The sequence below is a fragment of the Hordeum vulgare genome, chromosome 5H (assembly GCF_904849725.1).
Source record: "Hordeum vulgare subsp. vulgare chromosome 5H, MorexV3_pseudomolecules_assembly, whole genome shotgun sequence".
Lineage (NCBI taxonomy): Eukaryota > Viridiplantae > Streptophyta > Magnoliopsida > Poales > Poaceae > Hordeum > Hordeum vulgare.
The window spans coordinates 382,279,407-382,289,944 of NC_058522.1; positions in this window are offsets into that span (position 1 = coordinate 382,279,407).

The window sequence follows — 10,538 nt, forward strand, 5'->3', positions numbered from 1 at the left end:
CTCGAGAAAAGCTCCGTTTTTAGCAACAAACACTTTGCCCTTGGATTTGAGATAGAAGGTGTACCCAACTGTCTCTTTTGGGTAACCTATGAAGATGCACTTTTCCGCTTTGGGTTCCAACTTTTCAGGCTGAAGCTTTTTGACATAAGCATCACATCCCCAAACTTTAAGAAACGACAACTTTGGCCTTTTGCCATACCACAGTTCGTATGGTGTCGTATCAACGGATTTTGATGGTGCCCTATTTAAAGTGAATGCAACTGTTTCTAATGCATAACCCCAAAACGATAACGGCAAATCGGTAAGAGACATCATAGATCGCACCATCTCTAATAAAGTACGATTACGACGTTCGGACACACCATTACGCTGTGGTGTTCGAGGCGGTGTCAACTGTGAAACAATTCCACATTGTCTTAAGTGAGCACCAAACTCGAAACTCAGATATTCACCCCCACGATCAGACCGTAGGAACTTGATCTTCTTGTTACGATGATTTTCAACTTCACACTGAAATTGCTTGAACTTTTCAAATGGTTCAGACTTGTGCTTCATTAAGTAGACATGACCAAATGTACTCAAATCGTCAGTGAAGGTGAGAAAATAACGATATCCGCCGCGTGCCTCTACGCTCATCGGACCGCACACGTCGGTATGTATGATTTCCAACAAGTCACTTGCATGCTCCATTGTTCCGGAGAACGGAGTTTTAGTCATCTTGCCCATGAGGCATGGTTCGCACGTGTCAAGTGAATCAAAGTCAAGTGACTCCAAAAGTCCATCGGCATGGAGTTTCTTCATGCGCTTTACACCAATATGACCTAAGCGGCAGTGCCACAAAAATATGGCGCTATCATTGTTAACTCTAACTCTTTTGGTCTCAATGTTATGTATGTGTGTATCACTATCAAGATTCAATATGAACAATCCTCTCACATTGGGTGCATGACCATAAAAGATGTTACTCATAGAACTAGAACAACCATTATTCTCTGACTTAAAGGAGTAACCGTCTCGCAATAAACAAGATCCAGATATGATGTTCATGCTCAACGCAGGCACTAAATAACAATGATTCAAGTTCATAACTAATCCTGATGGTAACTGAAGTGAAACTGTGCCGACGGCGATTGCATCAACCTTGGAACCATTTCCTACGCGCATCGTCACTTCATCTTTCGCCAGCCTTCGTCTATTCCGCAGTTCCTGTTTCGAGTTGCAAATATGAGCAACAGAACCGGTATCGAATACCCAGGCACTACTACGAGAGCCGGTTAAGTACACATCAATAACATGTATATCAAATGTACCTGATTTTTCTTTGGCCGCCTTCTTATCAGCCAGATACTTGGGGCAGTTGCGCTTCCACTGACCCATACCCTTGCAATAGTAACACTCTGTTTCAGGCTTAGGTCCAGCTTTGGGTTTCTTCATCGGATTGGCAACAGGCTTGCCGCTCTTCTTTGAATTACCCTTCTTGCCTTTGCCGTTTCTCTTGAAACTAGTGGTCTTATTCACCATCAACACTTGATGCTCTTTACGGAGTTCAGACTCTGCGACTTTCAGCATCGCAAAGAACTTGCCGGGTGACTTGTTCATCCCTTGCATGTTGTAGTTCAACACAAAGCCTTTATAGCTTGGCGGCAGTGATTGAAGGACTCTGTCAGTGATAGCCTCTTGCGGGAGTTCAATCCCCAGCTCAGCTAGACGGTTTGAGTACCCAGACATTTTGAGCACATGTTCACTGACAGACGAGTTCTCCTCCATCTTGCAAGCATAGAATTTATCGGAGGTCTCATACCTCTCGATCCGGGCGTTCTTCTGAAAGATGAACTTCAACTCCTGGAACACCTCAAATGCTCCATGACGCTCAAAGCGACGTTGAAGTCCCAGTTCTAAGCCATACAAGACTGCACATTGAACTACTGAGTAGTCCTCCTTACGTGTTAACCAAGCGTTCTTAACATCCTGGTCAGCCGTAGCGGGTGGTTCATCTCCTAGCGCAGCATTAAGGACATAATCCTTCTTCCCAGCTTGTAAGATTAGCTTAAGATTACGAGCTCAGTCTACAAAGTTGCTTCCATCATCTTTCAACTTAGCTTTCTCTAGGAACATATTAAAATTCAGGGTGACTGTTGCGTGAGCCATGATCTACAACACAAATATATTCAAAGTGGACTTAGACTATGTTCAAGATAATTAAAGTTTAACTTAATCAAATTACTCGCTAAACTCCCACTCAAAAAGTACATCTCTCTAGTCATTTGAGTGGTTCATGATCCACTTACACTAGCTCAAGTCCGATCATCACGTGAGTTGAGTATAGTTTTAGTGGTAAGCATCCCTATGCTAATCATATCATCTATATGATTCATGATCGACCTTTCGGTCTCATGTGTTCCGAGGCCATGTCTGCACATGCTAGGCTCGTCAAGCTTAACCCGAGTGTTCCTGTAACATCCCAAAATTATAAATTTTGGAATGTTAATATAATTATTATTAGATTGTTTGTTGGTTGCCTGAGTGACTGAAACTTGTGTGAAATTTGAAACTTTTCGAAACTTTTGAATGAGAGGGAATGAAATGACTTTCCCCATCTCCGGTGAATTCAAATTCAATCTTTTAAAAAGCAAAGAGAGAAGATGACATGACTTCTTCAACTATAAAGAATTTGAACGAAGATATTTGCATTTGAATTCTTTTGCATTTCCATTCGTTTTCTTCGTGCAAGAAGTGCCGGGAAATACATTCTAGAGCGGAGGAACATGACCCTCAAACCCACGGGCATTTTGAAAGTTATTTGAACCCTCAAACTTAGAGGGTCAATTGAAAATTATTTGCAAAAGAAAATAAACCTTTTAGGCAATTTTGTGAAAATAATTTTTTCTGAAGTTTTTATTTTTGCCGTGGAAAAATGCCCATCATTTATATTTTATTTTTCTGATAATTTTAGTATATGGAAACTCTTTATTTCGAATTGATTTGATTTCCCTTTTATCGTTTTAGTTTCCTAGTTTTAAAAATAGGAATAGAATCCCTTTTTATTTGGAAAGACCTGCTGGCCCATTAAGAGCTTTCCTTTTTGCTCTGGCCCACGAAGATCTTCTTCCTCCTCTGTTTCCTCTCACGTGACAGAACTTTCCCTCCATGGAGAGAAGAATCCCCACCTCCGGGATTCGCGAAGCTCTTCCCTTCCTAGCGCCTCCCGTCGCCTCTATAAGAACCCCCTGCACCTCCTCGTTCCATTCCCGTTGAAACCGCCGCCTCTCCTCGCCTCTAGCTCGCGCGCCACCTCGCCGGAGTTGACCACCACAGAACCCGTCGGCCACCATCCCTTCACCATTGCATCTTCCCCTCGCCCCCTGCCGAGCCCCCTGGCACCCCTTCACCCTTCGGCCACCCCTCCACCGCCGCCCCCCTGCCACCCCACCCCTCCACCTCGCTGCACTCATCTCCAGCGACCAGGAGTTTTTCTCCCAGGAACTCCTCCCTGTCAAGCCCCCCTGCACTCCCACCACCTCGCCTCCCTCCCCCCCTGGAGCCTCGCCGCCCCCACCCCTTCCCCACCCCCGCCGGAGTGCCCCCTTCCTCACCGGCGACCCACCCCACCGGAGCCCCACCCCTACCTCGGCCACCATTGCCAGCCACGGGAGCCCAGCCACGGTAAGGCCCCTCCCTCCTTTCTTTTTTTTACTTGTTTTTTTTTTAGTTTTAGCCGTTAGATCTAGATCCCACGATGTAGATTAGGAAGTACTTACCCCTTCGGTTTTCTAAAAAGAACCGGTCCATCAGTTAAGTAAACCAAAGCATCTTTCTTATTTAGCGGCCATACGCTGTTTAGTCTATGCTGCAAACACCCCTTAGCCAATCAGGGACTGCCACGTAGTCTGTAGCAATTGTTTTATTATTTCCGTCTAGTTGCAAAAACAGCAAAGTTCCAATCTTGTTTAGCCCATAACTTTTGATCCCGAAGTCCAATGGAGCTGATTCTTTTTCCACTAGCTCACAAATTTCCTGTAGTTTGTAAAAACATATAATTTGTCTATGTTTGAAATTTTCAAATATAAGTTAGATCAGATTTAGTTTAAACCTTGTTTTGCCTATTCCAGGAGTTTCAAAATAGCTTTTAATTTGATTCCTTTTGGTAACGATCACTAGTGATCTTATTTATAAGTGGTAAAAATTTCAGAATTGTTTGAGTATTTTAGCTCACTGTTTCTTGTGAAATAATTTCTGTTTCACCTCTTTTAGGATTTTGGCTAATTCCTTTTCTATCTTTGTTTTAAAATATTTTCTTTGTTATTTCAGAAATATTATGTTTTGTTTCTGTTAGTTAAACAGTAGTTTTGCAACAAGTTTTTATTTTACTTTTATTTGTTTTCATGAAATCAATTCTAGTTCCTTAGTAACTTGCAATTGGTTTCACCATTGTTTCAAATCCCGTTTGGAAATCCTTTCAAGTAGTTTTGTGAAAAATACTTTATTTTATCTTAGCTAAACTTATATCTTAGTACCTTGTTATTATTTTCTGTTAGACAAAACTATTTAGTGTTTGATGTAGTAGAAGACTCCCTAGTCTTATTTGAAGTTTCCTTCGGATTCCTATTCGCTCTCTCTTTTGTTTTGATTGCTAGAATGATTGCTAGTATGAGTGCTTATGTGAATGATATGTTTGTTATATAGATTTCATCGGAGAGTGACGAGTAGTCTATCAAGTTATTTCTCGAGAAATTCTTCTTCGTCAACATCACCAGGCAAGTCACTTTGATCATACTATCACCTATGTTTTATGCATTGTAGTTCTACCATCCTATGCCCAATTGCATGCTGTTTAGGTACTTGGAAATTTTAGTATAGATTGTAGTATCATGTGGTAGGCACACAACAACCCCGATACTTGGCCCCGGGACGACAAAATTTCATATTGCTATGCTTGAGTAGACGGGATTTCGGTTGAGTGCATAACACGAGTGGTGCGAGGTTGATTAAATAATCAAGACCGGTTAAGACAAGATTTTCAAGACCTCGGACGCAATGCAACTCTGGGTGAAGGACGGTTGATTGGCTCCCTGGAGAACCCACTGGAGGCCCGGGATGCTGGGGACGGCCATGACATCCTGCGGAAAGCTTCACCCAGGCTCAAAGAGACGGACGGATATTTTCAAGACCCAAGGCTTACCTGCACAGCCACAAGTCATTATGGGCTCTGGCTTGGTTGGACAACGCGGCGACTCTGGACAGGCGGTGCTAGCAGATGTAGATGAACGGTAGGAATGGATGGGCACCGACAGGGATTCAGAGGGACCCGTTGAAAGACCATGTTTTGATCATCCGGTCTTCAAACACCCTGAAGTGCGAGGACATACTCGGAGGCGATCAAATCTTGTGGCGAACGTGTGCAAAACTCTGCAGAGTACTCAAACCTAATCGATTAGCCGTGTCCACGGTCATGGACGACTTGAGCCAAAGGAACTGGAGTTATCTGGATTTCTCAACACCATTAAATATATTTGATGAGGGTAATTATTGACAACTCAGGTACGAGAACTGGTTGGCGAAACCATCTCGTTAACAACCAACAAAGTAGTAACATTTTGCTTTTATCCCTCTCTTGATGTAGGAGAAAACTTGCTTTTTTGCTAAAAACTTATATCCCCACCTGCCATATATGCATATAGTATAGATGACTACTTTTCACCCCTCTCTTATGTGACTTGCCGGCATATTCAATATGCTGACCTACACGGCTGCAACGTCTTATGTTGCAGATATTTTCTTCGACGAGTAAGAGTACGATTCAGGGTTACGGTCTACACTCAACTTGCCGTTGGTGTTTATTGGGACTCCACTCCCTTGACTGCTTCCGCTGAAATATTTAAGGTATATATCAGTTTTACGCTATTTACATGTGATTGCACTTTGATATATACATTGATGTACTGTGTGCCAGCATACTGATCCAGGGATGGCAGAGAAACACAGAGGCTTGACTCGTCTTGAGTCGGGTCGCTACAGAAATGGTATCAGAGCACATGTTGACTGTAGGACGTGACCCTAGAAACTGGAATTTCTTAGGATAGGATCTCTTAAAAAAATCTTATTTTCGAGAACACCTTTCACTTCTCATCTTTTCTGATTTCATAAAACGTTCTCTCTCACCTCAAATAGTTAGACAATGCCCTTTCCCTTTTGACCACATGAAGGATCAACCGACTCCCACATCAAAGTAAAGAGGATATCACCATGCAATTGAAGAATTGAAGCTACACCCATTGAAGACTCTCAGAACTCGAAGACCCCGAAGCGTTCGAATAATTATATGACCATCAGAAGTCCAAACCCCTTTTATATACTCACGTTAGATGCGATGATTTGTGAGCCGTCATTGGTGTGTGTTTTCCGACGGCCACAACTAAAATCTTTTCTCAAAAATATTGTTTGTATTGTGTGTATCTCCCTCCCTCTCTTACCCGTCTCATCCCCAAAACCTCAACCCTACCAGATGGAGTATGAAGCTGGACTTGTAGTCTCTGGACCAATGACCCAGCTGGAAGCTGAGATATGGATTCAGAACATGGAGATCCACTTCGGGAGTAACTTGATCTCAAGGAAATATGAAGTGGAACACGCTCTCCAGTACTTTACCCACAGTGCTGCTATCTGGTGGAAAATGCATCATGCCATACAAGGATTTAGTGGAGCAGAAAGTTGGGAAGAATTCAAGAAGACTCTGTTAAGATCCCGTCTCATTCAGAAGGGCTATGATAATCCGGAGGAGAAGACTTGTGCATGCAAGATCTGTGGAGAAATAGGACACACCCAGGAAGAACACATGGATGGATGCACTCATTGTGAAGAAAATCACCCAGCTGAGGAATGCCCAACTAGTCAGGTGACTTGTTTCTTGTGTGAAGGAACCACCCACTACCCAGCTCAGTGTCACATTTACCCCAAGGTGCAACAAGTTGTCAAGCAGCAGAAAGATGCAGTGAAGGAAACCCTCAAGAAGAAGATTCTAGAAGAACCTGTGATGAACGAATATATTGAAGACCCTGATGGACAAGGTCTGACCAGATTTTTCTCCAACGCATGCTACTCATGTGGAGAAGAAGGACATTATTCACAGGACTGCACGAAGAGAAGCCAAGAGTATCTGGGAAACTTCCCGACAGAAGAAGTGGAGTTTGATCCACTTGAAATAGAAGAACTGGGCAAAACAAAGGAGTCCGGAAAGAAGAAGAAGTATCCCCGGAAGAACCAAATCTCTGCAGACATAGACCTGAATCATGTCAGATGTTACAAGTGTATGAAATTTGGCCACCACAAATACATGTGCTCAGGAAGGAAGCCAGGAATCCAAGGAGCAAAAGCAGAAGCTAAGAAGCCTCGAGACTTGTCAGGAATCATTTGCTTTTGTTGCAAGGAAGCAGGATATTTTGCGAGTGATTGTCCATAAAGGAAGAAAGCTAGAATGGAGTAGTTAAGTTTTGACCGTGGCAATAAGTGTAATCCGAAGCACTCTTGTTTTTCATAAGATCATGGAGTGAAATTTTTGTAACAGAAGTCCCTGAGATTGTAATAACATCATGAATAAATGGAATTTATTGTCTCATGATTGCCTATGTTGAAAATGTATGCGTTGTTTCTCTACGAGCAAAGATCTCTGAACATTATGAGGATATGAGAAAATATGGTCTATGCAGGCATGAGTATAACTCATTTAAGTGTGGTAGTAATCGGTAAACCCAGAGGATCCACTGAGTAGGAATGTACCAGGAATACCTGAGTGAAGTACGTGCGGAGATGATGGAGATAAAGCTCATGACCACCATGATGAAGCAAAAGATGGATGATTTCAAGGAGCACATTGGAAAGTTCCAGTGGAACTAAGTACCTCCAAGAGAGACATATGAATAAAGTTGGCAGAAATGCTCGACCATACCGAACAATGTGGACGGCAGCATTTGTAATAAAGTACTTTTGAATTGGAGTTTTTGAGGAGAAATTAAGGATGTAATAAAGGATTGATTATGAAATGAATATGATTTATGGAAGAAGCTATGATGGATCAGCAAACGTTTCCTTAGGAGCATACGACAACCTGAGAGTGGTAAAGATACGATAGATGTTTCGTTCAGATTGCAGAACCAATGGATTATCCGAACTTCGTTCATGGACAAGAGAAGTTCTGCAACGCTTGTGAGGATGCCCAAGTGTTAGGATGCGAGATTTGCTAAACCTTATACAGAGAAATGATTTGGGTGCGGAATGGATTGATCACCATGACGACTTACTCTTATCATTTATCTTGCTATTCGGAATGGTAAATCTGAGAGACTTACCCATAGAGAGAGACGACGTTCTTTGAAGCTTTTGTTTAAGCCTTAGAATGGTATGATGAAAGCCCCATGTACATGGCATTTGTTGTCACGGGTAGGAAATTTTACGGTGAGAATGAAACCAAGACCCCTCTCTCTGCAGGATAACCACAAATGGTAGACCACCATGAGAACCATCGATAGGCTATTTAGAATTGACCACGAGACTGTCAGTTAAGAAGACCCAGTGATGGAAGAAGCTTATATCAACGGGAGAGCATCACCAAAGGATTTAATATGAAGACTGTGCGATGTCAGTTGCCAAAACCCCAGAGGATCGTTAAAGCATTTTGAGGGACCAGTATCTCTCATTTTAAGTGTGGTAGCATCCCACCTTGCCGGAGATTGGAATTGTTAGAAGACCCCCAAACCCTAATCTTTCTTTCTAGCCTCTTCGAATCTCGAGGACGAGATTCATTTTAAGTGTGGTAGTTTGTAACATCCCAAAATTATAAATTTGGGAATGTTAATATAATTATTATTAGATTGTTTGTCGGTTGCCTGAGTGAGTGAAACTTGTGTGAAATTTGAAACTTTTCGAAACTTTTGAATGAGAGGGAATAAAATGACTTTCCCCATCTCCGGTGAATTCAAATTCAATCTTTTAAAAAAGCAAAGAGAGAAGATGACATGACTTCTTAAACTATAAAGAATTTGAACGGAGATATTTGCATTTGAATTCTTTTGCATTTCCATTCGTTTTCTTCGTGCAAGAAATGCCGGGAAATACATTCTAGAGCGGAGGAACATGACCCTCAAACCCACGGGCATTTTGAAAGTTATTTGAACCCTCAAACTTAGAGGGTCAATTGAAAATTATTTGCAAAAGAAAATAAACCTTTTAGGCAATTTCGTGAAAATAATTTTTTCTGAAGTTTTTATTTTTGCCGTGGAAAAATGCCCATCATTTATATTTTATTTTTCTGATAATTTTAGTATATGGAAACTCTTTATTTCGAATTGATTTGATTTCCCTTTTATCATTTTAGTTTCCTAGTTTTAAAAATAGGAATAGAATCCCTTTTTATTTGGAAAGACCTGCTGGCCCATTAAGAGCTTTTCGTTTTTCTCTGGCCCAGGAAGATCTTCTTCCTCCTGTGTTTCCTCTCACGTGACAGAACTTTCCCTCCATGGAGAGAAGAATCCCCACCTCCGGGATTCGCGAAGCTCTTCCCTTCCTAGCGCCTCCCGTCGCCTCTATAAGAACCCCCTGCACCTCCTCGTTCCATTCCCGTTGAAACCGCCGCCTCTCCTCGCCTCTAGCTCACGCGCCACCTCGCTGGAGTTGACCACCAGAGAACCCGTCGACCACCATCCCTTCGCCCTTGCATCTTCCCCTCGCCCCCTGCCGAGCCCCCTGGCACCCCTGCACCCCTGCACCCTTCGGCCACCCCTCCACCACCGCCCCCCTGCCACCCCACCCCTCCACCTCGCTGCACTCATCTCCAGCGACCAGGAGTTTTTCTCCCAGGAACTCCTCCCTGCCGAGCCCCCCTGCACTCCCACCACCTCGCCTCCCTCCCCCCGTGGAGCCTCGCCGCCCCCACCCCTTCCCCACCCCCGCCGGAGTGCCCCCTTCCCCACCAGCGACCCACCCCACCGGAGCCCCACCCCTACCTCGGCCACCATTGCCAGCCACGGGAGCCCCAGCCACGGTAAGGCCCCTCCCTCCTTTCTTTTTTTTACTTGTTTTGTTTTTTTAGTTTTAGCCGTTAGATCTAGATCCCACGGTGTAGATTAGGAAGTACTTACCCCTTTGGTTTTCTAAAAAGAACCAGTCCATCAGTTAAGTGAACCGAAGCATCTTTCTTATTTAGCGGCCATCCGCTGTTTAGTCTATGCAGCAAACACCCCTTAGCCAATCAGGGACTGCCACGTAGTCTGTAGCAATTGTTTTATTATTTCCGTCTAGTTGCAAAAACAGCAAAGTTCCAATCTTGTTTAGCCCATAACTTTTGATCCCGAAGTCCAATAGAGTTGATTCTTTTTCCACTAGCTCGCAAATTTCCTGTAGTTTTTGAAAACATATAATTTGTCTATGTTTGAAATTTTCAAATATAAGTTAGATCAGATTTAGTTAAACCTTGTTTTGCCTATTCCAGGAGTTTAAAAATAGCTTTTAATTTGATTCCTTTTGGTACTGATCACTAGTGATCTTAT